Source organism: Crinia signifera, chromosome 3 (genome assembly GCF_055691185.1).
Source record: "Crinia signifera chromosome 3, ASM5569118v1, whole genome shotgun sequence".
Classification (NCBI taxonomy): Eukaryota; Metazoa; Chordata; class Amphibia; order Anura; family Myobatrachidae; genus Crinia; species Crinia signifera.
Window position 1 is genome coordinate 80,687,054 of NC_139219.1, and position 24,248 is coordinate 80,711,301.

Consider the following 24,248-nt stretch of genomic DNA (forward strand, 5'->3'; position numbering starts at 1 on the left):
TTTCACCTGTCGTCTGAGTGCCGTGCTGGCAGGCCTCACTCAGCTCAATGAGAGCACCCAACTTGAAATAAAAAAGAGCAGATTGTTCACCAGGCTTCCCCTTACCAATTGCTTCATATTTTGGAAATAATTAACACGGTCAAGAATTTACTGCATGGGAAGAAACAGACATATGCTGTCCTCGCTATGCAAATGAGCTCACTTTCTAGAAAGCACCCTCATTCTGTCTTTAAACTGAGAAAAGAAACCCCATTAAGCTGGGGCACACAAAAATTGAGACAAAACTCAGTTTTGCTCCTCTCCACGGAAATCTTTAGTAAAAGGCGAAAGATTTGTGCGTTCTGAAGAGAAACCAGAGCATGACCAAGATTTCACCTGTCGTCTGAGTGCCGTGCTGGCAGGCCTCACTCAGCTCAATGAGAGCACCCAACTTGAAATAAAAAAGAGCAGATTGTTCACCAGGCTTCCCCTTGCTGTAGGAATCTTTGGCACTCCTTACCAATTGCTTCATATTTTGGAAATAATTAACACGGTCAAGAATTTACTGCATGGGAAGAAACAGACATATGCTTCCTTGCTATGCAAATGAGCTCACTTTCTAGAAAGCACCCTCATTCTGTCTTTAAACTGAGAAAAGAAACCCCATTAAGCTGGGGCACACAAAAATTGAGACAAAACTCAGTTTTGCTCCTCTCCACGGAAATCTTTTGTAAAAGGCGAAAGATTTGTGCGTTCTGAAGAGAAACCAGAGCATGACTAAGATTTCACCTGTCGTCTGGGTGCCGTGCTGGCAGGCCTCACTCAGCTCAATGAGAGCACCCAACTTGAAATAAAAAAGAGCAGATTGTTCACCAGGCTTCCCCTTGCTGTAGGAATCTTTGGCACTCCTTACCAATTGCTTCATATTTTGGAAATAATTAACACGGTCAAGAATTTACTGCATGGGAAGAAACAGACATATGCTGTCCTCGCTATGCAAATGAGCTCACTTTCTAGAAAGCACCCTCATTCTGTCTTTAAACTGAGAAAAGAAACCCCATTAAGCTGGGGCACACAAAAATTAATACAAAACTCAGTTTTGCTCCTCTCCACGGAAATCTTTAGTAAAAGGCGAAAGATTTGTGCGTTCTGAAGAGAAACCAGAGCATGACCAAGATTTCACCTGTCGTCTGAGTGCCGTGCTGGCAGGCCTCACTCAGCTCAATGAGAGCACCCAACTTGAAATAAAAAAGAGCAGATTGTTCACCAGGCTTCCCCTTGCTGTAGGAATCTTTGGCACTCCTTACCAATTGCTTCATATTTTGGAAATAATTAACACGGTCAAGAATTTACTGCATGGAAAGAAACAGACATATTCTGTCCTCGCTATGCAAATGAGCTCACTTTCTAGAAAGCACCCTCATTCTGTCTTTAAACTGAGAAAAGAAACCCCATTAAGCTGGGGCACACAAAAATTGAGACAAAACTCAGTTTTGCTCCTCTCCACGGAAATCTTTAGTAAAAGGCGAAAGATTTGTGCGTTCTGAAGAGAAACCAGAGCATGACCAAGATTTCACCTGTCATCTGAGTGCCGTGCTGGCAGGCCTCACTCAGCTCAATGAGAGCACCCAACTTGAAATAAAAAAGAGCAGATTGTTCACCAGGCTTCCCCTTGCTGTAGGAATCTTTGGCACTCCTTACCAATTGCTTCATATTTTGGAAATAATTAACACGGTCAAGAATTTACTGCATGGGATGAAACAGACATATGCTGTCCTCGCTATGCAAATGAGCTCACTTTCTAGAAAGCACCCTCATTCTGTCTTTAAACTGAGAAAAGAAACCCCATTAAGCTGGGGCACACAAAAATTGAGACAAAACTCAGTTTTGCTCCTCTCCACGGAAACCTTTAGTAAAAGGCGAAAGATTTGTGCGTTCTGAAGAGAAACCAGAGCATGACCAAGATTTCACCTGTCGTCTGAGTGCCGTGCTGGCAGGCCTCACTCAGCTCAATGAGAGCACCCAACTTGAAATAAAAAAGAGCAGATTGTTCACCAAGCTTCCCCTTGCTGTAGGAATCTTTGGCACTCCTTACCAATTGCTTCATATTTTGGAAATAATTAACACGGTCAAGAATTTACTGCATGGGAAGAAACAGACATATGCTGTCCTCGCTATGCAAATGAGCTCACTTTCTAGAAAGCACCCTCATTCTGTCTTTAAACTGAGAAAAGAAACCCCATTAAGCTGGGGCACACAAAAATTAATACAAAACTCAGTTTTGCTCCTCTCCACGGAAACCTTTAGTAAAAGGCGAAAGATTTGTGCGTTCTGAAGAGAAACCAGAGCATGACCAAGATTTCACCTGTCGTCTGAGTGCCGTGCTGGCAGGCCTCACTCGGCTCAATGAGAGCACCCAACTTGAAATAAAAAAGAGCAGATTGTTCACCAGGCTTCCCCTTGCTGTAGGAATCTTTGGCACTCCTTACCAATTGCTTCATATTTTGGAAATAATTAACACGGTCAAGAATTTACTGCATGGGAAGAAACAGACATATGCTGTCCTCGCTATGCAAATGAGCTCACTTTCTAGAAAGCACCCTCATTCTGTCTTTAAACTGAGAAAAGAAACCCCATTAAGCTGGGGCACACAAAAATTGAGACTAAACTCAGTTTTGCTCCTCTCCACGGAAATCTTTAGTAAAAGGCGAAAGATTTGTGCGTTCTGAAGAGAAACCAGAGCATGACCAAGATTTCACCTGTCGTCTGAGTGCCGTGCTGGCAGGCCTCACTCAGCTCAATGAGAGCACCCAACTTGAAATAAAAAAGAGCAGATTGTTCACCAGGCTTCCCCTTGCTGTAGGAATCTTTGGCACTCCTTACCAATTGCTTCATATTTTGGAAATAATTAACACGGTCAAGAATTTACTGCATGGGAAGAAACAGACATATGCTGTCCTTGCTATGCAAATGAGCTCACTTTCTAGAAAGCACCCTCATTCTGTCTTTAAACTGAGAAAAGAAACCCCATTAAGCTGGGGCACACAAAAATTGAGACAAAACTCAGTTTTGCTCCTCTCCACGGAAATCTTTTGTAAAAGGCGAAAGATTTGTGCGTTCTGAAGAGAAACCAGAGCATGACCAAGATTTCACATGTCGTCTGGGTGCCGTGCTGGCAGGCCTCACTCAGCTCAATGAGAGCACCCAACTTGAAATAAAAAAGAGCAGATTGTTCACCAGGCTTCCCCTTGCTGTAGGAATCTTTGGCACTCCTTACCAATTGCTTCATATTTTGGAAATAAGTAACACGGTCAAGAATTTACTGCATGGGAAGAAACAGACATATGCTGTCCTCGCTATGCAAATGAGCTCACTTTCTAGAAAGCACCCTCATTCTGTCTTTAAACTGAGAAAAGAAACCCCATTAAGCTGGGGCACACAAAAATTAATACAAAACTCAGTTTTGCTCCTCTCCACGGAAATCTTTAGTAAAAGGCGAAAGATTTGTGCGTTCTGAAGAGAAACCAGAGCATGACCAAGATTTCACCTGTCGTCTGAGTGCCGTGCTGGCAGGCCTCACTCAGCTCAATGAGAGCACCCAACTTGAAATAAAAAAGAGCAGATTGTTCACCAGGCTTCCCCTTGCTGTAGGAATCTTTGGCACTCCTTACCAATTGCTTCATATTTTGGAAATAATTAACACGGTCAAGAATTTACTGCATGGAAAGAAACAGACATATTCTGTCCTCGCTATGCAAATGAGCTCACTTTCTAGAAAGCACCCTCATTCTGTCTTTAAACTGAGAAAAGAAACCCCATTAAGCTGGGGCACACAAAAATTGAGACAAAACTCAGTTTTGCTCCTCTCCACGGAAATCTTTAGTAAAAGGCGAAAGATTTGTGCGTTCTGAAGAGAAACCAGAGCATGACCAAGATTTCACCTGTCATCTGAGTGCCGTGCTGGCAGGCCTCACTCAGCTCAATGAGAGCACCCAACTTGAAATAAAAAAGAGCAGATTGTTCACCAGGCTTCCCCTTGCTGTAGGAATCTTTGGCACTCCTTACCAATTGCTTCATATTTTGGAAATAATTAACACGGTCAAGAATTTACTGCATGGGATGAAACAGACATTATGCTGTCCTCGCTATGCAAATGAGCTCACTTTCTAGAAAGCACCCTCATTCTGTCTTTAAACTGAGAAAAGAAACCCCATTAAGCTGGGGCACACAAAAATTGAGACAAAACTCAGTTTTGCTCCTCTCCACGGAAACCTTTAGTAAAAGGCGAAAGATTTGTGCGTTCTGAAGAGAAACCAGAGCATGACCAAGATTTCACCTGTCGTCTGAGTGCCGTGCTGGCAGGCCTCACTCAGCTCAATGAGAGCACCCAACTTGAAATAAAAAAGAGCAGATTGTTCACCAAGCTTCCCCTTGCTGTAGGAATCTTTGGCACTCCTTACCAATTGCTTCATATTTTGGAAATAATTAACACGGTCAAGAATTTACTGCATGGGAAGAAACAGACATATGCTGTCCTCGCTATGCAAATGAGCTCACTTTCTAGAAAGCACCCTCATTCTGTCTTTAAACTGAGAAAAGAAACCCCATTAAGCTGGGGCACACGAAAATTAATACAAAACTCAGTTTTGCTCCTCTCCACGGAAACCTTTAGTAAAAGGCGAAAGATTTGTGCGTTCTGAAGAGAAACCAGAGCATGACCAAGATTTCACCTGTCGTCTGAGTGCCGTGCTGGCAGGCCTCACTCGGCTCAATGAGAGCACCCAACTTGAAATAAAAAAGAGCAGATTGTTCACCAGGCTTCCCCTTGCTGTAGGAATCTTTGGCACTCCTTACCAATTGCTTCATATTTTGGAAATAATTAACACGGTCAAGAATTTACTGCATGGAAAGAAACAGACATATTCTGTCCTCGCTATGCAAATGAGCTCACTTTCTAGAAAGCACCCTCATTCTGTCTTTAAACTGAAAAAAGAAACCCCATTAAGCTGGGGCACACAAAAATTGAGACAAAACTCAGTTTTGCTCCTCTCCACGGAAATCTTTAGTAAAAGGCGAAAGATTTGTGCGTTCTGAAGAGAAACCAGAGCATGACCAAGATTTCACCTGTCATCTGAGTGCCGTGCTGGCAGGCCTCACTCAGCTCAATGAGAGCACCCAACTTGAAATAAAAAAGAGCAGATTGTTCACCAGGCTTCCCCTTGCTGTAGGAATCTTTGGCACTCCTTACCAATTGCTTCATATTTTGGAAATAATTAACACGGTCAAGAATTTACTGCATGGGAAGAAACAGACATATGCTGTCCTCGCTATGCAAATGAGCTCACTTTCTAGAAAGCACCCTCATTCTGTCTTTAAACTGAGAAAAGAAACCCCATTAAGCTGGGGCACACAAAAATTGAGACTAAACTCAGTTTTGCTCCTCTCCACGGAAATCTTTAGTAAAAGGCGAAAGATTTGTGCGTTCTGAAGAGAAACCAGAGCATGACCAAGATTTCACCTGTCGTCTGAGTGCCGTGCTGGCAGGCCTCACTCAGCTCAATGAGAGCACCCAACTTGAAATAAAAAAGAGCAGATTGTTCACCAGGCTTCCCCTTGCTGTAGGAATCTTTGGCACTCCTTACCAATTGCTTCATATTTTGGAAATAATTAACACGGTCAAGAATTTACTGCATGGGAAGAAACAGACATATGCTGTCCTCGCTATGCAAATGAGCTCACTTTCTAGAAAGCACCCTCATTCTGTCTTTAAACTGAGAAAAGAAACCCCATTAAGCTGGGGCACACAAAAATTGAGACAAAACTCAGTTTTGCTCCTCTCCACGGAAATCTTTAGTAAAAGGCGAAAGATTTGTGCGTTCTGAAGAGAAACCAGAGCATGACCAAGATTTCACCTGTCGTCTGAGTGCCGTGCTGGCAGGCCTCACTCAGCTCAATGAGAGCACCCAACTTGAAATAAAAAAGAGCAGATTGTTCACCAGGCTTCCCCTTGCTGTAGGAATCTTTGGCACTCCTTACCAATTGCTTCATATTTTGGAAATAATTAACACGGTCAAGAATTTACTGCATGGGAAGAAACAGACATATGCTGTCCTCGCTATGCAAATGAGCTCACTTTCTAGAAAGCACCCTCATTCTGTCTTTAAACTGAGAAAAGAAACCCCATTAAGCTGGGGCACACAAAAATTGAGACTAAACTCAGTTTTGCTCCTCTCCACGGAAATCTTTAGTAAAAGGCGAAAGATTTGTGCGTTCTGAAGAGAAACCAGAGCATGACCAAGATTTCACCTGTCATCTGAGTGCCGTGCTGGCAGGCCTCACTCAGCTCAATGAGAGCACCCAACTTGAAATAAAAAAGAGCAGATTGTTCACCAGGCTTCCCCTTGCTGTAGGAATCTTTGGCACTCCTTACCAATTGCTTCATATTTTGGAAATAATTAACACGGTCAAGAATTTACTGCATGGGAAGAAACAGACATATGCTGTCCTCGCTATGCAAATGAGCTCACTTTCTAGAAAGCACCCTCATTCTGTCTTTAAACTGAGAAAAGAAACCCCATTAAGCTGGGGCACACAAAAATTGAGACTAAACTCAGTTTTGCTCCTCTCCACGGAAATCTTTAGTAAAAGGCGAAAGATTTGTGCGTTCTGAAGAGAAACCAGAGCATGACCAAGATTTCACCTGTCGTCTGAGTGCCGTGCTGGCAGGCCTCACTCAGCTCAATGAGAGCACCCAACTTGAAATAAAAAAGAGCAGATTGTTCACCAGGCTTCCCCTTGCTGTAGGAATCTTTGGCACTCCTTACCAATTGCTTCATATTTTGGAAATAATTAACACGGTCAAGAATTTACTGCATGGGAAGAAACAGACATATGCTGTCCTTGCTATGCAAATGAGCTCACTTTCTAGAAAGCACCCTCATTCTGTCTTTAAACTGAGAAAAGAAACCCCATTAAGCTGGGGCACACAAAAATTGAGACAAAACTCAGTTTTGCTCCTCTCCACGGAAATCTTTTGTAAAAGGCGAAAGATTTGTGCGTTCTGAAGAGAAACCAGAGCATGACCAAGATTTCACCTGTCGTCTGGGTGCCGTGCTGGCAGGCCTCACTCAGCTCAATGAGAGCACCCAACTTGAAATAAAAAAGAGCAGATTGTTCACCAGGCTTCCCCTTGCTGTAGGAATCTTTGGCACTCCTTACCAATTGCTTCATATTTTGGAAATAATTAACACGGTCAAGAATTTACTGCATGGGAAGAAACAGACATATGCTGTCCTCGCTATGCAAATGAGCTCACTTTTTAGAAAGCACCCTCATTCTGTCTTTAAACTGAGAAAAGAAACCCCATTAAGCTGGGGCACACAAAAATTAATACAAAACTCAGTTTTGCTCCTCTCCACGGAAATCTTTAGTAAAAGGCGAAAGATTTGTGCGTTCTGAAGAGAAACCAGAGCATGACCAAGATTTCACCTGTCGTCTGAGTGCCGTGCTGGCAGGCCTCACTCAGCTCAATGAGAGCACCCAACTTGAAATAAAAAAGAGCAGATTGTTCACCAGGCTTCCCCTTGCTGTAGGAATCTTTGGCACTCCTTACCAATTGCTTCATATTTTGGAAATAATTAACACGGTCAAGAATTTACTGCATGGGAAGAAACAGACATATGCTGTCCTCGCTATGCAAATGAGCTCACTTTCTAGAAAGCACCCTCATTCTGTCTTTAAACTGAGAAAAGAAACCCCATTAAGCTGGGGCACACAAAAATTGAGACAAAACTCAGTTCTGCTCCTCTCCACGGAAATCTTTAGTAAAAGGCGAAAGATTTGTGCGTTCTGAAGAGAAACCAGAGCATGACCAAGATTTCACCTGTCGTCTGAGTGCCGTGCTGGCAGGCCTCACTCAGCTCAATGAGAGCACCCAACTTGAAATAAAAAAGAGCAGATTGTTCACCAGGCTTCCCCTTGCTGTAGGAATCTTTGGCACTCCTTACCAATTGCTTCATATTTTGGAAATAATTAACACGGTCAAGAATTTACTGCATGGGAAGAAACAGACATATGCTGTCCTCGCTATGCAAATGAGCTCACTTTCTAGAAAGCACCCTCATTCTGTCTTTAAACTGAGAAAAGAAACCCCATTAAGCTGGGGCACACAAAAATTGAGACAAAACTCAGTTTTGCTCCTCTCCACGGAAATCTTTAGTAAAAGGCGAAAGATTTGTGCGTTCTGAAGAGAAACCAGAGCATGACCAAGATTTCACCTGTCTTCTGAGTGCCGTGCTGGCAGGCCTCACTCAGCTCAATGAGAGCACCCAACTTGAAATAAAAAAGAGCAGATTGTTCACCAGGCTTCCCCTTGCTGTAGGAATCTTTGGCACTCCTTACCAATTGCTTCATATTTTGGAAATAATTAACACGGTCAAGAATTTACTGCATGGGAAGAAACAGACATATGCTGTCCTCGCTATGCAAATGAGCTCACTTTCTAGAAAGCACCCTCATTCTGTCTTTAAACTGAGAAAAGAAACCCCATTAAGCTGGGGCACACAAAAATTGAGACAAAACTCAGTTTTGCTCCTCTCCACGGAAATCTTTAGTAAAAGGCGAAAGATTTGTGCGTTCTGAAGAGAAACCAGAGCATGACCAAGATTTCACCTGTCGTCTGAGTGCCGTGCTGGCAGGCCTCACTCAGCTCAATGAGAGCACCCAACTTGAAATAAAAAAGAGCAGATTGTTCACCAGGCTTCCCCTTGCTGTAGGAATCTTTGGCACTCCTTACCAATTGCTTCATATTTTGGAAATAATTAACACGGTCAAGAATTTACTGCATGGGAAGAAACAGACATATGCTGTCCTCGCTATGCAAATGAGCTCACTTTCTAGAAAGCACCCTCATTCTGTCTTTAAACTGAGAAAAGAAACCCCATTAAGCTGGGGCACACAAAAATTGAGACAAAACTCAGTTTTGCTCCTCTCCACGGAAATCTTTAGTAAAAGGCGAAAGATTTGTGCGTTCTGAAGAGAAACCAGAGCATGACCAAGATTTCACCTGTCGTCTGAGTGCCGTGCTGGCAGGCCTCACTCAGCTCAATGAGAGCACCCAACTTGAAATAAAAAAGAGCAGATTGTTCACCAGGCTTCCCCTTGCTGTAGGAATCTTTGGCACTCCTTACCAATTGCTTCATATTTTGGAAATAATTAACACGGTCAAGAATTTACTGCATGGGAAGAAACAGACATATGCTGTCCTCGCTATGCAAATGAGCTCACTTTCTAGAAAGCACCCTCATTCTGTCTTTAAACTGAGAAAAGAAACCCCATTAAGCTGGGGCACACAAAAATTGAGACAAAACTCAGTTTTGCTCCTCTCCACGGAAATCTTTAGTAAAAGGCGAAAGATTTGTGCGTTCTGAAGAGAAACCAGAGCATGACCAAGATTTCACCTGTCGTCTGAGTGCCGTGCTGGCAGGCCTCACTCAGCTCAATGAGAGCACCCAACTTGAAATAAAAAAGAGCAGATTGTTCACCAGGCTTCCCCTTGCTGTAGGAATCTTTGGCACTCCTTACCAATTGCTTCATATTTTGGAAATAATTAACACGGTCAAGAATTTACTGCATGGGAAGAAACAGACATATGCTGTCCTCGCTATGCAAATGAGCTCACTTTCTAGAAAACACCCTCATTCTGTCTTTAAACTGAGAAAAGAAACCCCATTAAGCTGGGGCACACAAAAATTGAGACAAAACTCAGTTTTGCTCCTCTCCACGGAAATCTTTAGTAAAAGGCGAAAGATTTGTGCGTTCTGAAGAGAAACCAGAGCATGACCAATATTTCACCTGTCGTCTGAGTGCCGTGCTGGCAGGCCTCACTCAGCTCAATGAGAGCACCCAACTTGAAATAAAAAAGAGCAGATTGTTCACCAGGCTTCCCCTTGCTGTAGGAATCTTTGGCACTCCTTACCAATTGCTTCATATTTTGGAAATAATTAACACGGTCAAGAATTTACTGCATGGGAAGAAACAGACATATGCTGTCCTCGCTATGCAAATGAGCTCACTTTCTAGAAAGCACCCTCATTCTGTCTTTAAACTGAGAAAAGAAACCCCATTAAGCTGGGGCACACAAAAATTGAGACAAAACTCAGTTTTGCTCCTCTCCACGGAAATCTTTAGTAAAAGGCGAAAAATTTGTGCGTTCTGAAGAGAAACCAGAGCATGACCAAGATTTCACCTGTCGTCTGAGTGCCGTGCTGGCAGGCCTCACTCAGCTCAATGAGAGCACCCAACTTGAAATAAAAAAGAGCAGATTGTTCACCAGGCTTCCCCTTGCTGTAGGAATCTTTGGCACTCCTTACCAATTGCTTCATATTTTGGAAATAATTAACACGGTCAAGAATTTACTGCATGGGAAGAAACAGACATATGCTGTCCTCGCTATGCAAATGAGCTCACTTTCTAGAAAGCACCCTCATTCTGTCTTTAAACTGAGAAAATAAACCCCATTAAGCTGGGGCACACAAAAATTGAGACAAAACTCAGTTTTGCTCCTCTCCACGGAAATCTTTAGTAAAAGGCGAAAGATTTGTGCGTTCTGAAGAGAAACCAGAGCATGACCAAGATTTCACCTGTCGTCTGAGTGCCGTGCTGGCAGGCCTCACTCAGCTCAATGAGAGCACCCAACATGAAATAAAAAAGAGCAGATTGTTCACCAGGCTTCCCCTTGCTGTAGGAATCTTTGTCACTCCTTACCAATTGCTTCATATTTTGGAAATAATTAACACGGTCAAGAATTTACTGCATGGGAAGAAACAGACATATGCTGTCCTCGCTATGCAAATGAGCTCACTTTCTAGAAAGCACCCTCATTCTGTCTTTAAACTGAGAAAAGAAACCCCATTAAGCTGGGGCACACAAAAATTGAGACAAAACTCAGTTTTGCTCCTCTCCACGGAAATCTTTAGTAAAAGGCGAAAGATTTGTGCGTTCTGAAGAGAAACCAGAGCATGACCAAGATTTCACCTGTCGTCTGAGTGCCGTGCTGGCAGGCCTCACTCAGCTCAATGAGAGCACCCAACTTGAAATAAAAAAGAGCAGATTGTTCACCAGGCTTCCCCTTGCTGTAGGAATCTTTGGCACTCCTTACCAATTGCTTCATATTTTGGAAATAATTAACACGGTCAAGAATTTACTGCATGGGAAGAAACAGACATATGCTGTCCTCGCTATGCAAATGAGCTCACTTTCTAGAAAGCACCCTCATTCTGTCTTTAAACTGAGAAAAGAAACCCCATTAAGCTGGGACACACAAAAATTGAGACAAAACTCAGTTTTGCTCCTCTCCACGGAAATCTTTAGTAAAAGGCGAAAGATTTGTGCGTTCTGAAGAGAAACCAGAGCATGACCAAGATTTCACCTGTCGTCTGAGTGCCGTGCTGGCAGGCCTCACTCAGCTCAATGAGAGCACCCAACTTGAAATAAAAAAGAGCAGATTGTTCACCAGGCTTCCCCTTGCTGTAGGAATCTTTGGCACTCCTTACCAATTGCTTCATATTTTGGAAATAATTAACACGGTCAAGAATTTACTGCATGGGAAGAAACAGACATATGCTGTCCTCGCTATGCAAATGAGCTCACTTTCTAGAAAGCACCCTCATTCTGTCTTTAAACTGAGAAAAGAAACCCCATTAAGCTGGGGCACACAAAAATTGAGACAAAACTCAGTTTTGCTCCTCTCCACGGAAATCTTTAGTAAAAGGCGAAAGATTTGTGCGTTCTGAAGAGAAACCAGAGCATGACCAAGATTTCACCTGTCGTCTGAGTGCCGTGCTGGCAGGCCTCACTCAGCTCAATGAGAGCACCCAACTTGAAATAAAAAAGAGCAGATTGTTCACCAGGCTTCCCCTTGCTGTAGGAATCTTTGGCACTCCTTACCAATTGCTTCATATTTTGGAAATAATTAACACGGTCAAGAATTTACTGCATGGGAAGAAACAGACATATGCTGTCCTCGCTATGCAAATGAGCTCACTTTCTAGAAAGCACCCTCATTCTGTCTTTAAACTGAGAAAAGAAACCCCATTAAGCTGGGGCACACAAAAATTGAGACAAAACTCAGTTTTGCTCCTCTCCACGGAAATCTTTAGTAAAAGGCGAAAGATTTGTGCGTTCTGAAGAGAAACCAGAGCATGACCAAGATTTCACCTGTCGTCTGGGTGCCGTGCTGGCAGGCCTCACTCAGCTCAATGAGAGCACCCAACTTGAAATAAAAAAGAGCAGATTGTTCACCAGGCTTCCCCTTGCTGTAGGAATCTTTGGCACTCAATACCAATTGCTTCATATTTTGGAAATAATTAACACGGTCAAGAATTTACTGCATGGGAAGAAACAGACATATGCTGTCCTCGCTATGCAAATGAGCTCACTTTCTAGAAAGCACCCTCATTCTGTCTTTAAACTGAGAAAAGAAACCCCATTAAGCTGGGGCACACAAAAATTAATACAAAACTCAGTTTTGCTCCTCTCCACGGAAATCTTTAGTAAAAGGCGAAAGATTTTCGCGTTCTGAAGAGAAACCAGAGCATGACCAAGATTTCACCTGTCGTCTGAGTGCCGTGCTGGCAGGCCTCACTCAGCTCAATGAGAGCACCCAACTTGAAATAAAAAAGAGCAGATTGTTCACCAGGCTTCCCCTTGCTGTAGGAATCTTTGGCACTCCTTACCAATTGCTTCATATTTTGGAAATAATTAACACGGTCAAGAATTTACTGCATGGGAAGAAACAGACATATGCTGTCCTCGCTATGCAAATGAGCTCACTTTCTAGAAAGCACCCTCATTCTGTCTTTAAACTGAGAAAAGAAACCCCATTAAGCTGGGGCACACAAAAATTGAGACAAAACTCAGTTTTGCTCCACTCCACGGAAATCTTTAGTAAAAGGCGAAAGATTTGTGCGTTCTGAAGAGAAACCAGAGCATGACCAAGATTTCACCTGTCGTCTGAGTGCCGTGCTGGCAGGCCTCACTCAGCTCAATGACAGCACCCAACTTGAAATAAAAAAGAGCAGATTGTTCACCAGGCTTCCCCTTGCTGTAGGAATCTTTGGCACTCCTTACCAATTGCTTCATATTTTGGAAATAATTAACACGGTCAAGAATTTACTGCATGGGAAGAAACAGACATATGCTGTCCTCGCTATGCAAATGAGCTCACTTTCTAGAAAGCACCCTCATTCTGTCTTTAAACTGAGAAAAGAAACCCCATTAAGCTGGGGCACACAAAAATTGAGACAAAACTCAGTTTTGCTCCACTCCACGGAAATCTTTAGTAAAAGGCGAAAGATTTGTGCGTTCTGAAGAGAAACCAGAGCATGACCAAGATTTCACCTGTCGTCTGAGTGCCGTGCTGGCAGGCCTCACTCAGCTCAATGACAGCACCCAACTTGAAATAAAAAAGAGCAGATTGTTCACCAGGCTTCCCCTTGCTGTAGGAATATTTGGCACTCCTTAACAATTGCTTCATATTTTGGAAATAATTAACACGGTCAAGAATTTACTGCATGGGAAGAAACAGACATATGCTGTCCTCGCTATGCAAATGAGCTCACTTTCTAGAAAGCACCCTCATTCTGTCTTTAAACTGAGAAAAGAAACCCCATTAAGCTGGGGCACACAAAAATTGAGACAAAACTCAGTTTTGCTCCTCTCCACGGAAATCTTTAGTAAAAGGCGAAAGATTTGTGCGTTCTGAAGAGAAACCAGAGCATGACCAAGATTTCACCTGTCGTCTGAGTGCCGTGCTGGCAGGCCTCACTCAGCTCAATGAGAGCACCCAACTTGAAATAAAAAAGAGCAGATTGTTCACCAGGCTTCCCCTTGCTGTAGGAATCTTTGGCACTCCTTACCAATTGCTTCATATTTTGGAAATAATTAACACGGTCAAGAATTTACTGCATGGGAAGAAACAGACATATGCTGTCCTCGCTATGCAAATGAGCTCACTTTCTAGAAAGCACCCTCATTCTGTCTTTAAACTGAGAAAAGAAACCCCATTAAGCTGGGGCACACAAAAATTGAGACAAAACTCAGTTTTGCTCCTCTCCACGGAAATCTTTAGTAAAAGGCGAAAGATTTGTGCGTTCTGAAGAGAAACCAGAGCATGACCAAGATTTCACCTGTCGTCTGGGTGCCGTGCTGGCAGGCCTCACTCAGCTCAATGAGAGCACCCAACTTGAAATAAAAAAGAGCAGATTGTTCACCAGGCTTCCCCTTGCTGTAGGAATCTTTGGCACTCCTTACCAATTGCTTCATATTTTGGAAATAATTAACACGGTCAAGAATTTACTGCATGGGAAGAAACAGACATATGCTGTCCTCGCTATGCAAATGAGCTCACTTTGTAGAAAGCACCCTCATTCTGTCTTTAAACTGAGAAAAGAAACCCCATTAAGCTGGGGCACACAAAAATTGAGACAAAACTCAGTTTTGCTCCTCTCCACGGAAATCTTTAGTAAAAGGCGAAAGATTTGTGCGTTCTGAAGAGAAACCAGAGCATGACCAAGATTTCACCTGTCGTCTGAGTGCCGTGCTGGCAGGCCTCACTCAGCTCAATGAGAGCACCCAACTTGAAATAAAAAAGAGCAGATTGTTCACCAGGCTTCCCCTTGCTGTAGGAATCTTTGGCACTCCTTACCAATTGCTTCATATTTTGGAAATAATTAACACGGTCAAGAATTTACTGCATGGGAAGAAACAGACATATGCTGTCCTCGCTATGCAAATGAGCTCACTTTCTAGAAAGCACCCTCATTCTGTCTTTAAACTGAGAAAAGAAACCCCATTAAGCTGGGGCACACAAAAATTAATACAAAACTCAGTTTTGCTCCTCTCCACGGAAATCTTTAGTAAAAGGCGAAAGATTTGTGCGTTCTGAAGAGAAACCAGAGCATGACCAAGATTTCACCTGTCGTCTGAGTGCCGTGCTGGCAGGCCTCACTCAGCTCAATGAGAGCACCCAACTTGAAATAAAAAAGAGCAGATTGTTCACCAGGCTTCCCCTTGCTGTAGGAATCTTTGGCACTCCTTACCAATTGCTTCATATTTTGGAAATAATTAACACGGTCAAGAATTTACTGCATGGAAAGAAACAGACATATTCTGTCCTCGCTATGCAAATGAGCTCACTTTCTAGAAAGCACCCTCATATTGTCTTTAAACTGAGAAAAGAAACCCCATTAAGCTGGGGCACACAAAAATTGAGACAAAACTCAGTTTTGCTCCTCTCCACGGAAATCTTTAGTAAAAGGCGAAAGATTTGTGCGTTCTGAAGAGAAACCAGAGCATGACCAAGATTTCACCTGTCATCTGATTGCCGTGCTGGCAGGCCTCACTCAGCTCAATGAGAGCACCCAACTTGAAATAAAAAAGAGCAGATTGTTCACCAGGCTTCCCCTTGCTGTAGGAATCTTTGGCACTCCTTACCAATTGCTTCATATTTTGGAAATAATTAACACGGTCAAGAATTTACTGCATGGGATGAAACAGACATATGCTGTCCTCGCTATGCAAATGAGCTCACTTTCTAGAAAGCACCCTCATTCTGTCTTTAAACTGAGAAAAGAAACCCCATTAAGCTGGGGCACACAAAAATTGAGACAAAACTCAGTTTTGCTCCTCTCCACGGAAACCTTTAGTAAAAGGCGAAAGATTTGTGCGTTCTGAAGAGAAACCAGAGCATGACCAAGATTTCACCTGTCGTCTGAGTGCCGTGCTGGCAGGCCTCACTCAGCTCAATGAGAGCACCCAACTTGAAATAAAAAAGAGCAGATTGTTCACCAAGCTTCCCCTTGCTGTAGGAATCTTTGGCACTCCTTACCAATTGCTTCATATTTTGGAAATAATTAACACGGTCAAGAATTTACTGCATGGGAAGAAACAGACATATGCTGTCCTCGCTATGCAAATGAGCTCACTTTCTAGAAAGCACCCTCATTCTGTCTTTAAACTGAGAAAAGAAACCCCATTAAGCTGGGGCACACAAAAATTAATACAAAACTCAGTTTTGCTCCTCTCCACGGAAACCTTTAGTAAAAGGCGAAAGATTTGTGCGTTCTGAAGAGAAACCAGAGCATGACCAAGATTTCACCTGTCGTCTGAGTGCCGTGCTGGCAGGCCTCACTCGGCTCAATGAGAGCACCCAACTTGAAATAAAAAAGAGCAGATTGTTCACCAGGCTTCCCCTTGCTGTAGGAATCTTTGGCACTCCTTACCAATTGCTTCATATTTTGGAAATAATTAACACGGTCAAGAATTTACTGCATGGAAAGAAACAGACATATTCTGTCCTCGCTATGCAAATGAGCTCACTTTCTAGAAAGCACCCTCATTCTGTCTTTAAACTGAAAAAAGAAACCCCATTAAGCTGGGGCACACAAAAATTGAGACAAAACTCAGTTTTGCTCCTCTCCACGGAAATCTTTAGTAAAAGGCGAAAGATTTGTGCGTTCTGAAGAGAAACCAGAGCATGACCAAGATTTCACCTGTCATCTGAGTGCCGTGCTGGCAGGCCTCACTCAGCTCAATGAGAGCACCCAACTTGAAATAAAAAAGAGCAGATTGTTCACCAGGCTTCCCCTTGCTGTAGGAATCTTTGGCACTCCTTACCAATTGCTTCATATTTTGGAAATAATTAACACGGTCAAGAATTTACTGCATGGGAAGAAACAGACATATGCTGTCCTCGCTATGCAAATGAGCTCACTTTCTAGAAAGCACCCTCATTCTGTCTTTAAACTGAGAAAAGAAACCCCATTAAGCTGGGGCACACAAAAATTGAGACTAAACTCAGTTTTGCTCCTCTCCACGGAAATCTTTAGTAAAAGGCGAAAGATTTGTGCGTTCTGAAGAGAAACCAGAGCATGACCAAGATTTCACCTGTCGTCTGAGTGCCGTGCTGGCAGGCCTCACTCAGCTCAATGAGAGCACCCAACTTGAAATAAAAAAGAGCAGATTGTTCACCAGGCTTCCCCTTGCTGTAGGAATCTTTGGCACTCCTTACCAATTGCTTCATATTTTGGAAATAATTAACACGGTCAAGAATTTACTGCATGGGAAGAAACAGACATATGCTGTCCTTGCTATGCAAATGAGCTCACTTTCTAGAAAGCACCCTCATTCTGTCTTTAAACTGAGAAAAGAAACCCCATTAAGCTGGGGCACACAAAAATTGAGACAAAACTCAGTTTTGCTCCTCTCCACGGAAATCTTTTGTAAAAGGCGAAAGATTTGTGCGTTCTGAAGAGAAACCAGAGCATGACCAAGATTTCACCTGTCGTCTGGGTGCCGTGCTGGCAGGCCTCACTCAGCTCAATGAGAGCACCCAACTTGAAATAAAAAAGAGCAGATTGTTCACCAGGCTTCCCCTTGCTGTAGGAATCTTTGGCACTCCTTACCAATTGCTTCATATTTTGGAAATAATTAACACGGTCAAGAATTTACTGCATGGGAAGAAACAGACATATGCTGTCCTCGCTATGCAAATGAGCTCACTTTCTAGAAAGCACCCTCATTCTGTCTTTAAACTGAGAAAAGAAACCCCATTAAGCTGGGGCACACAAAAATTAATACAAAACTCAGTTTTGCTCCTCTCCACGGAAATCTTTAGTAAAAGGCGAAAGATTTGTGCGTTCTGAAGAGAAACCAGAGCATGACCAAGATTTCACCTGTCGTCTGAGTGCCGTGCTGGCAGGCCTCACTCAGCTCAATGAGAGCACCCAACTTGAAATAAAAAAGAGCAGATTGTTCACCAGGCTTCCCCTTGCTGTAGGAATCTTTGGCACTCCTTACCAATTGCTTCATATTTTGGAAATAATTAACACGGTCAAGAATTTACTGCATGGAAAGAAACAGACATATTCTGTCCTCGCTATGCAAATGAGCTCACTTTCTAGAAAGCACCCTCATTCTGTCTTTAAACTGAGAAAAGAAACCCCATTAAGCTGGGGCACACAAAAATTGAGACAAAACTCAGTTTTGCTCCTCTCCACGGAAATCTTTAGTAAAAGGCGAAAGATTTGTGCGTTCTGAAGAGAAACCAGAGCATGACCAAGATTTCACCTGTCATCTGAGTGCCGTGCTGGCAGGCCTCACTCAGCTCAATGAGAGCACCCAACTTGAAATAAAAAAGAGCAGATTGTTCACCAGGCTTCCCCTTGCTGTAGGAATCTTTGGCACTCCTTACCAATTGCTTCATATTTTGGAAATAATTAACACGGTCAAGAATTTACTGCATGGGATGAAACAGACATTATGCTGTCCTCGCTATGCAAATGAGCTCACTTTCTAGAAAGCACCCTCATTCTGTCTTTAAACTGAGAAAAGAAACCCCATTAAGCTGGGGCACACAAAAATTGAGACAAAACTCAGTTTTGCTCCTCTCCACGGAAACCTTTAGTAAAAGGCGAAAGATTTGTGCGTTCTGAAGAGAAACCAGAGCATGACCAAGATTTCACCTGTCGTCTGAGTGCCGTGCTGGCAGGCCTCACTCAGCTCAATGAGAGCACCCAACTTGAAATAAAAAAGAGCAGATTGTTCACCAAGCTTCCCCTTGCTGTAGGAATCTTTGGCACTCCTTACCAATTGCTTCATATTTTGGAAATAATTAACACGGTCAAGAATTTACTGCATGGGAAGAAACAGACATATGCTGTCCTCGCTATGCAAATGAGCTCACTTTCTAGAAAGCACCCTCATTCTGTCTTTAAACTGAGAAAAGAAACCCCATTAAGCTGGGGCACACGAAAATTAATACAAAACTCAGTTTTGCTCCTCTCCACGGAAACCTTTAGTAAAAGGCGAAAGATTTGTGCGTTCTGAAGAGAAACCAGAGCATGACCAAGATTTCACCTGTCGTCTGAGTGCCGTGCTGGCAGGCCTCACTCGGCTCAATGAGAGCACCCAACTTGAAATAAAAAAGAGCAGATTGTTCACCAGGCTTCCCCTTGCTGTAGGAATCTTTGGCACTCCTTACCAATTGCTTCATATTTTGGAAATAATTAACACGGTCAAGAATTTACTGCATGGAAAGAAACAGACATATTCTGTCCTCGCTATGCAAATGAGCTCACTTTCTAGAAAGCACCCTCATTCTGTCTTTAAACTGAAAAAAGAAACCCCATTAAGCTGGGGCACACAAAAATTGAGACAAAACTCAGTTTTGCTCCTCTCCACGGAAATCTTTAGTAAAAGGCGAAAGATTTGTGCGTTCTGAAGAGAAACCAGAGCATGACCAAGATTTCACCTGTCATCTGAGTGCCGTGCTGGCAGGCCTCACTCAGCTCAATGAGAGCACCCAACTTGAAATAAAAAAGAGCAGATTGTTCACCAGGCTTCCCCTTGCTGTAGGAATCTTTGGCACTCCTTACCAATTGCTTCATATTTTGGAAATAATTAACACGGTCAAGAATTTACTGCATGGGAAGAAACAGACATATGCTGTCCTCGCTATGCAAATGAGCTCACTTTCTAGAAAGCACCCTCATTCTGTCTTTAAACTGAGAAAAGAAACCCCATTAAGCTGGGGCACACAAAAATTGAGACTAAACTCAGTTTTGCTCCTCTCCACGGAAATCTTTAGTAAAAGGCGAAAGATTTGTGCGTTCTGAAGAGAAACCAGAGCATGACCAAGATTTCACCTGTCGTCTGAGTGCCGTGCTGGCAGGCCTCACTCAGCTCAATGAGAGCACCCAACTTGAAATAAAAAAGAGCAGATTGTTCACCAGGCTTCCCCTTGCTGTAGGAATCTTTGGCACTCCTTACCAATTGCTTCATATTTTGGAAATAATTAACACGGTCAAGAATTTACTGCATGGGAAGAAACAGACATATGCTGTCCTCGCTATGCAAATGAGCTCACTTTCTAGAAAGCACCCTCATTCTGTCTTTAAACTGAGAAATGAAACCCCCTTAAGCTGGGGCACACAAAAATTGAGACAAAACTCAGTTTTGCTCCTCTCCACGGAAATCTTTAGTAAAAGGCAAAAGATTTGTGCGTTCTGAAGAGAAACCAGAGCATGACCAAGATTTCACCTGTCGTCTGAGTGCCGTGCTGGCAGGCCTCACTCAGCTCAATGAGAGCACCCAACTTGAAATAAAAAAGAGCAGATTGTTCACCAAGCTTCCCCTTGCTGTAGGAATCTTTGGCACTCCTTACCAATTGCTTCATATTTTGGAAATAATTAACACGGTCAAGAATTTACTGCATGGGAAGAAACAGACATATGCTGTCCTCGCTATGCAAATGAGCTCACTTTCTAGAAAGCACCCTCATTCTGTCTTTAAACTGAGAAAAGAAACCCCATTAAGCTGGGGCACACAAAAATTGAGACAAAACTCAGTTTTGCTCCTCTCCACGGAAATCTTTAGTAAAAGGCGAAAGATTTGTGCGTTCTGAAGAGAAACCAGAGCATGACCAAGATTTCACCTGTCGTCTGAGTGCCGTGCTGGCAGGCCTCACTCAGCTCAATGAGAGCACTTAACATGAAATAAAAAAGAGCAGATTGTTCACCAGGCTTCCCCTTGCTGTAGGAATCTTTGGCACTCCTTACCAATTGCTTCATATTTTGGAAATAATTAACACGGTCAAGAATTTACTGCATGGGAAGAAACAGACATATGCTGTCCTCGCTATGCAAATGAGCTCACTTTCTAGAAAGCACCCTCATTCTGTCTTTAAACTGAGAAAAGAAACCCCATTAAGCTGGGGCACACAAAAATTGAGACAAAACTCAGTTCTGCTCCTCTCCACGGAAATCTTTAGTAAAAGGCGAAAGATTTGTGCGTTCTGAAGAGAAACCAGAGCATGACCAAGATTTCACCTGTCGTCTGAGTGCCGTGCTGGCAGGCCTCACTCAGCTCAATGAGAGCACCCAACTTGAAATAAAAAAGAGCAGATTGTTCACCAAGCTTCCCCTTGCTGTAGGAATCTTTGGCACTCCTTACCAATTGCTTCATATTTTGGAAATAATTAACACGGTCAAGAATTTACTGCATGGGAAGAAACAGACATATGCTGTCCTCGCTATGCAAATGAGCTCACTTTCTAGAAAGCACCCTCATTCTGTCTTTAAACTGAGAAAAGAAACCCCATTAAGCTGGGGCACACAAAAATTGAGACAAAACTCAGTTTTGCTCCTCTCCACGGAAATCTTTAGTAAAAGGCGAAAGATTTGTGCGTTCTGAAGAGAAACCAGAGCATGACCAAGATTTCACCTGTCGTCTGAGTGCCGTGCTGGCAGGCCTCACTCAGCTCAATGAGAGCACTTAACATGAAATAAAAAAGAGCAGATTGTTCACCAGGCTTCCCCTTGCTGTAGGAATCTTTGGCACTCCTTACCAATTGCTTCATATTTTGGAAATAATTAACACGGTCAAGAATTTACTGCATGGGAAGAAACAGACATATGCTGTCCTCGCTATGCAAATGAGCTCACTTTCTAGAAAGCACCCTCATTCTGTCTTTAAACTGAGAAAAGAAACCCCATTAAGCTGGGGCACACAAAAATTGAGACAAAACTCAGTTTTGCTCCTCTCCACGGAAATCTTTAGTAAAAGGCGAAAGATTTGTGCGTTCTGAAGAGAAACCAGAGCATGACCAAGATTTCACCTGTCGTCTGAGTGCCGTGCTGGCAGGCCTCACTCAGCTCAATGAGAGCACCCAACTTGAAATAAAAAAGAGCAGATTGTTCACCAGGCTTCCCCTTGCTGTAGGAATCTTTGGCACTCCTTACCAATTGCTTCATATCTTTGGCACTCCTTACCAATTGCTTCATATTTTGGAAATAATTAACACGGTCAAGAATTTACTGCATGGGAAGAAACAGACATATGCTGTCCTCGCTATGCAAATGAGCTCACTTTCTAGAAAGCACCCTCATTCTGTCTTTAAACTGAGAAAAGAAACCCCATTAAGCTGGGGCACACAAAAATTGAGACAAAACTCAGTTCTGCTCCTCTCCACGGAAATCTTTAGTAAAAGGCGAAAGATTTGTGCGTTCTGAAGAGAAACCAGAGCATGACCAAGATTTCACCTGTCGTCTGAGTGCCGTGCTGGCAGGCCTCACTCAGCTCAATGAGAGCACCCAACTTGAAATAAAAAAGAGCAGATTGTTCACCAGGCTTCCCCTTGCTGTAGGAATCTTTGGCACTCCTTACCAATTGCTTCATATTTTGGAAATAATTAACACGGTCAAGAATTTACTGCATGGGAAGAAACAGACATATGCTGTCCTCGCTATGCAAATGAGCTCACTTTCTAGAAAGCACCCTCATTCTGTCTTTAAACTGAGAAAAGAAACCCCATTAAGCTGGGGCACACAAAAATTGAGACAAAACTCAGTTTTGCTCCTCTCCACGGAAATCTTTAGTAAAAGGCGAAAGATTTGTGCGTTCTGAAGAGAAACCAGAGCATGACCAAGATTTCACCTGTCTTCTGAGTGCCGTGCTGGCAGGCCTCACTCAGCTCAATGAGAGCACCCAACTTGAAATAAAAAAGAGCAGATTGTTCACCAGGCTTCCCCTTGCTGTAGGAATCTTTGGCACTCCTTACCAATTGCTTCATATTTTGGAAATAATTAACACGGTCAAGAATTTACTGCATGGGAAGAAACAGACATATGCTGTCCTCGCTATGCAAATGAGCTCACTTTCTAGAAAGCACCCTCATTCTGTCTTTAAACTGAGAAAAGAAACCCCATTAAGCTGGGGCACACAAAAATTGAGACAAAACTCAGTTTTGCTCCTCTCCACGGAAATCTTTAGTAAAAGGCGAAAGATTTGTGCGTTCTGAAGAGAAACCAGAGCATGACCAAGATTTCACCTGTCGTCTGAGTGCCGTGCTGGCAGGCCTCACTCAGCTCAATGAGAGCACCCAACTTGAAATAAAAAAGAGCAGATTGTTCACCAGGCTTCCCCTTGCTGTAGGAATCTTTGGCACTCCTTACCAATTGCTTCATATTTTGGAAATAATTAACACGGTCAAGAATTTACTGCATGGGAAGAAACAGACATATGCTGTCCTCGCTATGCAAATGAGCTCACTTTCTAGAAAGCACCCTCATTCTGTCTTTAAACTGAGAAGAGAAACCCCATTAAGCTGGGGCACACAAAAATTGAGACAAAACTCAGTTTTGCTCCTCTCCACGGAAATCTTTAGTAAAAGGCGAAAGATTTGTGCGTTCTGAAGAGAAACCAGAGCATGACCAAGATTTCACCTGTCGTCTGAGTGCCGTGCTGGCAGGCCTCACTCAGCTCAATGAGAGCACCCAACTTGAAATAAAAAAGAGCAGATTGTTCACCAGGCTTCCCCTTGCTGTAGGAATCTTTGGCACTCCTTACCAATTGCTTCATATTTTGGAAATAATTAACACGGTCAAGAATTTACTGCATGGGAAGAAACAGACATATGCTGTCCTCGCTATGCAAATGAGCTCACTTTCTAGAAAGCACCCTCATTCTGTCTTTAAACTGAGAAAAGAAACCCCATTAAGCTGGGGCACACAAAAATTGAGACAAAACTCAGTTTTGCTCCTCTCCACGGAAATCTTTAGTAAAAGGCGAAAGATTTGTGCGTTCTGAAGAGAAACCAGAGCATGACCAAGATTTCACCTGTCGTCTGAGTGCCGTGCTGGCAGGCCTCACTCAGCTCAATGAGAGCACCCAACTTGAAATAAAAAAGAGCAGATTGTTCACCAAGCTTCCCCTTGCTGTAGGAATCTTTGGCACTCCTTACCAATTGCTTCATATTTTGGAAATAATTAACACGGTCAAGAATTTACTGCATGGGAAGAAACAGACATATGCTGTCCTCGCTATGCAAATGAGCTCACTTTCTAGAAAGCACCCTCATTCTGTCTTTAAACTGAGAAAATAAACCCCATTAAGCTGGGGCACACAAAAATTAATACAAAACTCAGTTTTGCTCCTCTCCACGGAAATCTTTAGTAAAAGGCGAAAGATTTGTGCGTTCTGAAGAGAAACCAGAGCATGACCAAGATTTCACCTGTCGTCTGAGTGCCGTGCTGGCAGGCCTCACTCAGCTCAATGAGAGCACCCAACTTGAAATAAAAAAGAGCAGATTGTTCACCAGGCTTCCCCTTGCTGTAGGAATCTTTGGCACTCCTTACCAATTGCTTCATATTTTGGAAATAATTAACACGGTCAAGAATTTACTGCATGGGAAGAAACAGACATATGCTGTCCTC

General features: G+C 42.9%; 61 non-coding genes across 61 annotated transcripts; all 61 read right to left on the reverse strand.

Moving 5' to 3' along the window:
• Window positions 1-245: 245 nt before the first annotated feature.
• LOC146065369 (U5 spliceosomal RNA) lies at window positions 246-361 on the reverse strand. Its single transcript, XR_014472234.1, has one exon. It is a non-coding gene; the product is annotated as a U5 spliceosomal RNA (small nuclear RNA).
• A 277-nt stretch (window positions 362-638) lies between these two features.
• Window positions 639-754, reverse strand: LOC146065724 (U5 spliceosomal RNA). The gene has a single exon (XR_014472541.1). It is a non-coding gene; the product is annotated as a U5 spliceosomal RNA (small nuclear RNA).
• Window positions 755-1,032: 278 nt separating this feature from the next.
• LOC146066181 (U5 spliceosomal RNA) lies at window positions 1,033-1,148 on the reverse strand. Its single transcript, XR_014472878.1, has one exon. It is a non-coding gene; the product is annotated as a U5 spliceosomal RNA (small nuclear RNA).
• Window positions 1,149-1,426: 278 nt separating this feature from the next.
• LOC146065370 (U5 spliceosomal RNA) lies at window positions 1,427-1,542 on the reverse strand. Its single transcript, XR_014472235.1, has one exon. It is a non-coding gene; the product is annotated as a U5 spliceosomal RNA (small nuclear RNA).
• A 278-nt stretch (window positions 1,543-1,820) lies between these two features.
• Window positions 1,821-1,936, reverse strand: LOC146065760 (U5 spliceosomal RNA). Its single transcript, XR_014472574.1, has one exon. It is a non-coding gene; the product is annotated as a U5 spliceosomal RNA (small nuclear RNA).
• Window positions 1,937-2,214: 278 nt separating this feature from the next.
• Window positions 2,215-2,330, reverse strand: LOC146065659 (U5 spliceosomal RNA). Its single transcript, XR_014472485.1, has one exon. It is a non-coding gene; the product is annotated as a U5 spliceosomal RNA (small nuclear RNA).
• Window positions 2,331-2,608: 278 nt separating this feature from the next.
• On the reverse strand, window positions 2,609-2,724 carry LOC146065548 (U5 spliceosomal RNA). The gene has a single exon (XR_014472391.1). It is a non-coding gene; the product is annotated as a U5 spliceosomal RNA (small nuclear RNA).
• A 278-nt stretch (window positions 2,725-3,002) lies between these two features.
• Window positions 3,003-3,118, reverse strand: LOC146065725 (U5 spliceosomal RNA). Its single transcript, XR_014472542.1, has one exon. It is a non-coding gene; the product is annotated as a U5 spliceosomal RNA (small nuclear RNA).
• A 278-nt stretch (window positions 3,119-3,396) lies between these two features.
• LOC146066182 (U5 spliceosomal RNA) lies at window positions 3,397-3,512 on the reverse strand. The gene has a single exon (XR_014472879.1). It is a non-coding gene; the product is annotated as a U5 spliceosomal RNA (small nuclear RNA).
• A 278-nt stretch (window positions 3,513-3,790) lies between these two features.
• LOC146065371 (U5 spliceosomal RNA) lies at window positions 3,791-3,906 on the reverse strand. The gene has a single exon (XR_014472236.1). It is a non-coding gene; the product is annotated as a U5 spliceosomal RNA (small nuclear RNA).
• Window positions 3,907-4,185: 279 nt separating this feature from the next.
• LOC146065761 (U5 spliceosomal RNA) lies at window positions 4,186-4,301 on the reverse strand. The gene has a single exon (XR_014472575.1). It is a non-coding gene; the product is annotated as a U5 spliceosomal RNA (small nuclear RNA).
• A 278-nt stretch (window positions 4,302-4,579) lies between these two features.
• Window positions 4,580-4,695, reverse strand: LOC146065892 (U5 spliceosomal RNA). Its single transcript, XR_014472700.1, has one exon. It is a non-coding gene; the product is annotated as a U5 spliceosomal RNA (small nuclear RNA).
• Window positions 4,696-4,973: 278 nt separating this feature from the next.
• On the reverse strand, window positions 4,974-5,089 carry LOC146065372 (U5 spliceosomal RNA). The gene has a single exon (XR_014472237.1). It is a non-coding gene; the product is annotated as a U5 spliceosomal RNA (small nuclear RNA).
• A 278-nt stretch (window positions 5,090-5,367) lies between these two features.
• LOC146065549 (U5 spliceosomal RNA) lies at window positions 5,368-5,483 on the reverse strand. The gene has a single exon (XR_014472392.1). It is a non-coding gene; the product is annotated as a U5 spliceosomal RNA (small nuclear RNA).
• Window positions 5,484-5,761: 278 nt separating this feature from the next.
• LOC146065373 (U5 spliceosomal RNA) lies at window positions 5,762-5,877 on the reverse strand. Its single transcript, XR_014472238.1, has one exon. It is a non-coding gene; the product is annotated as a U5 spliceosomal RNA (small nuclear RNA).
• Window positions 5,878-6,155: 278 nt separating this feature from the next.
• Window positions 6,156-6,271, reverse strand: LOC146065552 (U5 spliceosomal RNA). The gene has a single exon (XR_014472393.1). It is a non-coding gene; the product is annotated as a U5 spliceosomal RNA (small nuclear RNA).
• A 278-nt stretch (window positions 6,272-6,549) lies between these two features.
• LOC146065553 (U5 spliceosomal RNA) lies at window positions 6,550-6,665 on the reverse strand. The gene has a single exon (XR_014472394.1). It is a non-coding gene; the product is annotated as a U5 spliceosomal RNA (small nuclear RNA).
• Window positions 6,666-6,943: 278 nt separating this feature from the next.
• On the reverse strand, window positions 6,944-7,059 carry LOC146065726 (U5 spliceosomal RNA). Its single transcript, XR_014472543.1, has one exon. It is a non-coding gene; the product is annotated as a U5 spliceosomal RNA (small nuclear RNA).
• A 278-nt stretch (window positions 7,060-7,337) lies between these two features.
• Window positions 7,338-7,453, reverse strand: LOC146066183 (U5 spliceosomal RNA). Its single transcript, XR_014472880.1, has one exon. It is a non-coding gene; the product is annotated as a U5 spliceosomal RNA (small nuclear RNA).
• Window positions 7,454-7,731: 278 nt separating this feature from the next.
• LOC146065632 (U5 spliceosomal RNA) lies at window positions 7,732-7,847 on the reverse strand. The gene has a single exon (XR_014472462.1). It is a non-coding gene; the product is annotated as a U5 spliceosomal RNA (small nuclear RNA).
• Window positions 7,848-8,125: 278 nt separating this feature from the next.
• On the reverse strand, window positions 8,126-8,241 carry LOC146065374 (U5 spliceosomal RNA). Its single transcript, XR_014472239.1, has one exon. It is a non-coding gene; the product is annotated as a U5 spliceosomal RNA (small nuclear RNA).
• A 278-nt stretch (window positions 8,242-8,519) lies between these two features.
• LOC146065375 (U5 spliceosomal RNA) lies at window positions 8,520-8,635 on the reverse strand. Its single transcript, XR_014472240.1, has one exon. It is a non-coding gene; the product is annotated as a U5 spliceosomal RNA (small nuclear RNA).
• Window positions 8,636-8,913: 278 nt separating this feature from the next.
• LOC146065376 (U5 spliceosomal RNA) lies at window positions 8,914-9,029 on the reverse strand. Its single transcript, XR_014472241.1, has one exon. It is a non-coding gene; the product is annotated as a U5 spliceosomal RNA (small nuclear RNA).
• Window positions 9,030-9,307: 278 nt separating this feature from the next.
• Window positions 9,308-9,423, reverse strand: LOC146065378 (U5 spliceosomal RNA). The gene has a single exon (XR_014472242.1). It is a non-coding gene; the product is annotated as a U5 spliceosomal RNA (small nuclear RNA).
• A 278-nt stretch (window positions 9,424-9,701) lies between these two features.
• LOC146065379 (U5 spliceosomal RNA) lies at window positions 9,702-9,817 on the reverse strand. The gene has a single exon (XR_014472243.1). It is a non-coding gene; the product is annotated as a U5 spliceosomal RNA (small nuclear RNA).
• A 278-nt stretch (window positions 9,818-10,095) lies between these two features.
• Window positions 10,096-10,211, reverse strand: LOC146065682 (U5 spliceosomal RNA). Its single transcript, XR_014472505.1, has one exon. It is a non-coding gene; the product is annotated as a U5 spliceosomal RNA (small nuclear RNA).
• A 278-nt stretch (window positions 10,212-10,489) lies between these two features.
• LOC146065380 (U5 spliceosomal RNA) lies at window positions 10,490-10,605 on the reverse strand. Its single transcript, XR_014472244.1, has one exon. It is a non-coding gene; the product is annotated as a U5 spliceosomal RNA (small nuclear RNA).
• A 278-nt stretch (window positions 10,606-10,883) lies between these two features.
• Window positions 10,884-10,999, reverse strand: LOC146065381 (U5 spliceosomal RNA). The gene has a single exon (XR_014472245.1). It is a non-coding gene; the product is annotated as a U5 spliceosomal RNA (small nuclear RNA).
• A 278-nt stretch (window positions 11,000-11,277) lies between these two features.
• LOC146065644 (U5 spliceosomal RNA) lies at window positions 11,278-11,393 on the reverse strand. The gene has a single exon (XR_014472472.1). It is a non-coding gene; the product is annotated as a U5 spliceosomal RNA (small nuclear RNA).
• Window positions 11,394-11,671: 278 nt separating this feature from the next.
• Window positions 11,672-11,787, reverse strand: LOC146065382 (U5 spliceosomal RNA). Its single transcript, XR_014472246.1, has one exon. It is a non-coding gene; the product is annotated as a U5 spliceosomal RNA (small nuclear RNA).
• A 278-nt stretch (window positions 11,788-12,065) lies between these two features.
• LOC146065383 (U5 spliceosomal RNA) lies at window positions 12,066-12,181 on the reverse strand. Its single transcript, XR_014472247.1, has one exon. It is a non-coding gene; the product is annotated as a U5 spliceosomal RNA (small nuclear RNA).
• Window positions 12,182-12,459: 278 nt separating this feature from the next.
• LOC146065836 (U5 spliceosomal RNA) lies at window positions 12,460-12,575 on the reverse strand. The gene has a single exon (XR_014472646.1). It is a non-coding gene; the product is annotated as a U5 spliceosomal RNA (small nuclear RNA).
• A 278-nt stretch (window positions 12,576-12,853) lies between these two features.
• Window positions 12,854-12,969, reverse strand: LOC146065753 (U5 spliceosomal RNA). The gene has a single exon (XR_014472567.1). It is a non-coding gene; the product is annotated as a U5 spliceosomal RNA (small nuclear RNA).
• Window positions 12,970-13,247: 278 nt separating this feature from the next.
• LOC146065754 (U5 spliceosomal RNA) lies at window positions 13,248-13,363 on the reverse strand. The gene has a single exon (XR_014472568.1). It is a non-coding gene; the product is annotated as a U5 spliceosomal RNA (small nuclear RNA).
• A 278-nt stretch (window positions 13,364-13,641) lies between these two features.
• On the reverse strand, window positions 13,642-13,757 carry LOC146065384 (U5 spliceosomal RNA). Its single transcript, XR_014472248.1, has one exon. It is a non-coding gene; the product is annotated as a U5 spliceosomal RNA (small nuclear RNA).
• Window positions 13,758-14,035: 278 nt separating this feature from the next.
• LOC146065385 (U5 spliceosomal RNA) lies at window positions 14,036-14,151 on the reverse strand. Its single transcript, XR_014472249.1, has one exon. It is a non-coding gene; the product is annotated as a U5 spliceosomal RNA (small nuclear RNA).
• Window positions 14,152-14,429: 278 nt separating this feature from the next.
• LOC146065386 (U5 spliceosomal RNA) lies at window positions 14,430-14,545 on the reverse strand. Its single transcript, XR_014472250.1, has one exon. It is a non-coding gene; the product is annotated as a U5 spliceosomal RNA (small nuclear RNA).
• A 278-nt stretch (window positions 14,546-14,823) lies between these two features.
• On the reverse strand, window positions 14,824-14,939 carry LOC146066185 (U5 spliceosomal RNA). The gene has a single exon (XR_014472882.1). It is a non-coding gene; the product is annotated as a U5 spliceosomal RNA (small nuclear RNA).
• Window positions 14,940-15,217: 278 nt separating this feature from the next.
• LOC146065387 (U5 spliceosomal RNA) lies at window positions 15,218-15,333 on the reverse strand. The gene has a single exon (XR_014472251.1). It is a non-coding gene; the product is annotated as a U5 spliceosomal RNA (small nuclear RNA).
• Window positions 15,334-15,611: 278 nt separating this feature from the next.
• On the reverse strand, window positions 15,612-15,727 carry LOC146065762 (U5 spliceosomal RNA). The gene has a single exon (XR_014472576.1). It is a non-coding gene; the product is annotated as a U5 spliceosomal RNA (small nuclear RNA).
• Window positions 15,728-16,005: 278 nt separating this feature from the next.
• Window positions 16,006-16,121, reverse strand: LOC146065660 (U5 spliceosomal RNA). The gene has a single exon (XR_014472486.1). It is a non-coding gene; the product is annotated as a U5 spliceosomal RNA (small nuclear RNA).
• A 278-nt stretch (window positions 16,122-16,399) lies between these two features.
• Window positions 16,400-16,515, reverse strand: LOC146065389 (U5 spliceosomal RNA). The gene has a single exon (XR_014472252.1). It is a non-coding gene; the product is annotated as a U5 spliceosomal RNA (small nuclear RNA).
• A 278-nt stretch (window positions 16,516-16,793) lies between these two features.
• On the reverse strand, window positions 16,794-16,909 carry LOC146065554 (U5 spliceosomal RNA). Its single transcript, XR_014472395.1, has one exon. It is a non-coding gene; the product is annotated as a U5 spliceosomal RNA (small nuclear RNA).
• Window positions 16,910-17,187: 278 nt separating this feature from the next.
• On the reverse strand, window positions 17,188-17,303 carry LOC146065728 (U5 spliceosomal RNA). Its single transcript, XR_014472544.1, has one exon. It is a non-coding gene; the product is annotated as a U5 spliceosomal RNA (small nuclear RNA).
• Window positions 17,304-17,581: 278 nt separating this feature from the next.
• Window positions 17,582-17,697, reverse strand: LOC146066186 (U5 spliceosomal RNA). Its single transcript, XR_014472883.1, has one exon. It is a non-coding gene; the product is annotated as a U5 spliceosomal RNA (small nuclear RNA).
• Window positions 17,698-17,975: 278 nt separating this feature from the next.
• On the reverse strand, window positions 17,976-18,091 carry LOC146065390 (U5 spliceosomal RNA). Its single transcript, XR_014472253.1, has one exon. It is a non-coding gene; the product is annotated as a U5 spliceosomal RNA (small nuclear RNA).
• A 279-nt stretch (window positions 18,092-18,370) lies between these two features.
• Window positions 18,371-18,486, reverse strand: LOC146065763 (U5 spliceosomal RNA). The gene has a single exon (XR_014472577.1). It is a non-coding gene; the product is annotated as a U5 spliceosomal RNA (small nuclear RNA).
• A 278-nt stretch (window positions 18,487-18,764) lies between these two features.
• Window positions 18,765-18,880, reverse strand: LOC146065893 (U5 spliceosomal RNA). The gene has a single exon (XR_014472701.1). It is a non-coding gene; the product is annotated as a U5 spliceosomal RNA (small nuclear RNA).
• Window positions 18,881-19,158: 278 nt separating this feature from the next.
• Window positions 19,159-19,274, reverse strand: LOC146065391 (U5 spliceosomal RNA). Its single transcript, XR_014472254.1, has one exon. It is a non-coding gene; the product is annotated as a U5 spliceosomal RNA (small nuclear RNA).
• A 278-nt stretch (window positions 19,275-19,552) lies between these two features.
• LOC146065555 (U5 spliceosomal RNA) lies at window positions 19,553-19,668 on the reverse strand. The gene has a single exon (XR_014472396.1). It is a non-coding gene; the product is annotated as a U5 spliceosomal RNA (small nuclear RNA).
• Window positions 19,669-19,946: 278 nt separating this feature from the next.
• On the reverse strand, window positions 19,947-20,062 carry LOC146065771 (U5 spliceosomal RNA). Its single transcript, XR_014472584.1, has one exon. It is a non-coding gene; the product is annotated as a U5 spliceosomal RNA (small nuclear RNA).
• Window positions 20,063-20,340: 278 nt separating this feature from the next.
• On the reverse strand, window positions 20,341-20,456 carry LOC146065392 (U5 spliceosomal RNA). The gene has a single exon (XR_014472255.1). It is a non-coding gene; the product is annotated as a U5 spliceosomal RNA (small nuclear RNA).
• A 278-nt stretch (window positions 20,457-20,734) lies between these two features.
• On the reverse strand, window positions 20,735-20,850 carry LOC146065634 (U5 spliceosomal RNA). The gene has a single exon (XR_014472463.1). It is a non-coding gene; the product is annotated as a U5 spliceosomal RNA (small nuclear RNA).
• A 278-nt stretch (window positions 20,851-21,128) lies between these two features.
• Window positions 21,129-21,244, reverse strand: LOC146065393 (U5 spliceosomal RNA). The gene has a single exon (XR_014472256.1). It is a non-coding gene; the product is annotated as a U5 spliceosomal RNA (small nuclear RNA).
• A 278-nt stretch (window positions 21,245-21,522) lies between these two features.
• Window positions 21,523-21,638, reverse strand: LOC146065394 (U5 spliceosomal RNA). Its single transcript, XR_014472257.1, has one exon. It is a non-coding gene; the product is annotated as a U5 spliceosomal RNA (small nuclear RNA).
• A 308-nt stretch (window positions 21,639-21,946) lies between these two features.
• Window positions 21,947-22,062, reverse strand: LOC146065635 (U5 spliceosomal RNA). Its single transcript, XR_014472464.1, has one exon. It is a non-coding gene; the product is annotated as a U5 spliceosomal RNA (small nuclear RNA).
• Window positions 22,063-22,340: 278 nt separating this feature from the next.
• Window positions 22,341-22,456, reverse strand: LOC146065395 (U5 spliceosomal RNA). Its single transcript, XR_014472258.1, has one exon. It is a non-coding gene; the product is annotated as a U5 spliceosomal RNA (small nuclear RNA).
• Window positions 22,457-22,734: 278 nt separating this feature from the next.
• On the reverse strand, window positions 22,735-22,850 carry LOC146065396 (U5 spliceosomal RNA). Its single transcript, XR_014472259.1, has one exon. It is a non-coding gene; the product is annotated as a U5 spliceosomal RNA (small nuclear RNA).
• Window positions 22,851-23,128: 278 nt separating this feature from the next.
• LOC146065397 (U5 spliceosomal RNA) lies at window positions 23,129-23,244 on the reverse strand. The gene has a single exon (XR_014472260.1). It is a non-coding gene; the product is annotated as a U5 spliceosomal RNA (small nuclear RNA).
• A 278-nt stretch (window positions 23,245-23,522) lies between these two features.
• On the reverse strand, window positions 23,523-23,638 carry LOC146065398 (U5 spliceosomal RNA). The gene has a single exon (XR_014472261.1). It is a non-coding gene; the product is annotated as a U5 spliceosomal RNA (small nuclear RNA).
• A 278-nt stretch (window positions 23,639-23,916) lies between these two features.
• Window positions 23,917-24,032, reverse strand: LOC146066187 (U5 spliceosomal RNA). The gene has a single exon (XR_014472884.1). It is a non-coding gene; the product is annotated as a U5 spliceosomal RNA (small nuclear RNA).
• Between the last annotated feature and the right edge of the window lie 216 nt (window positions 24,033-24,248).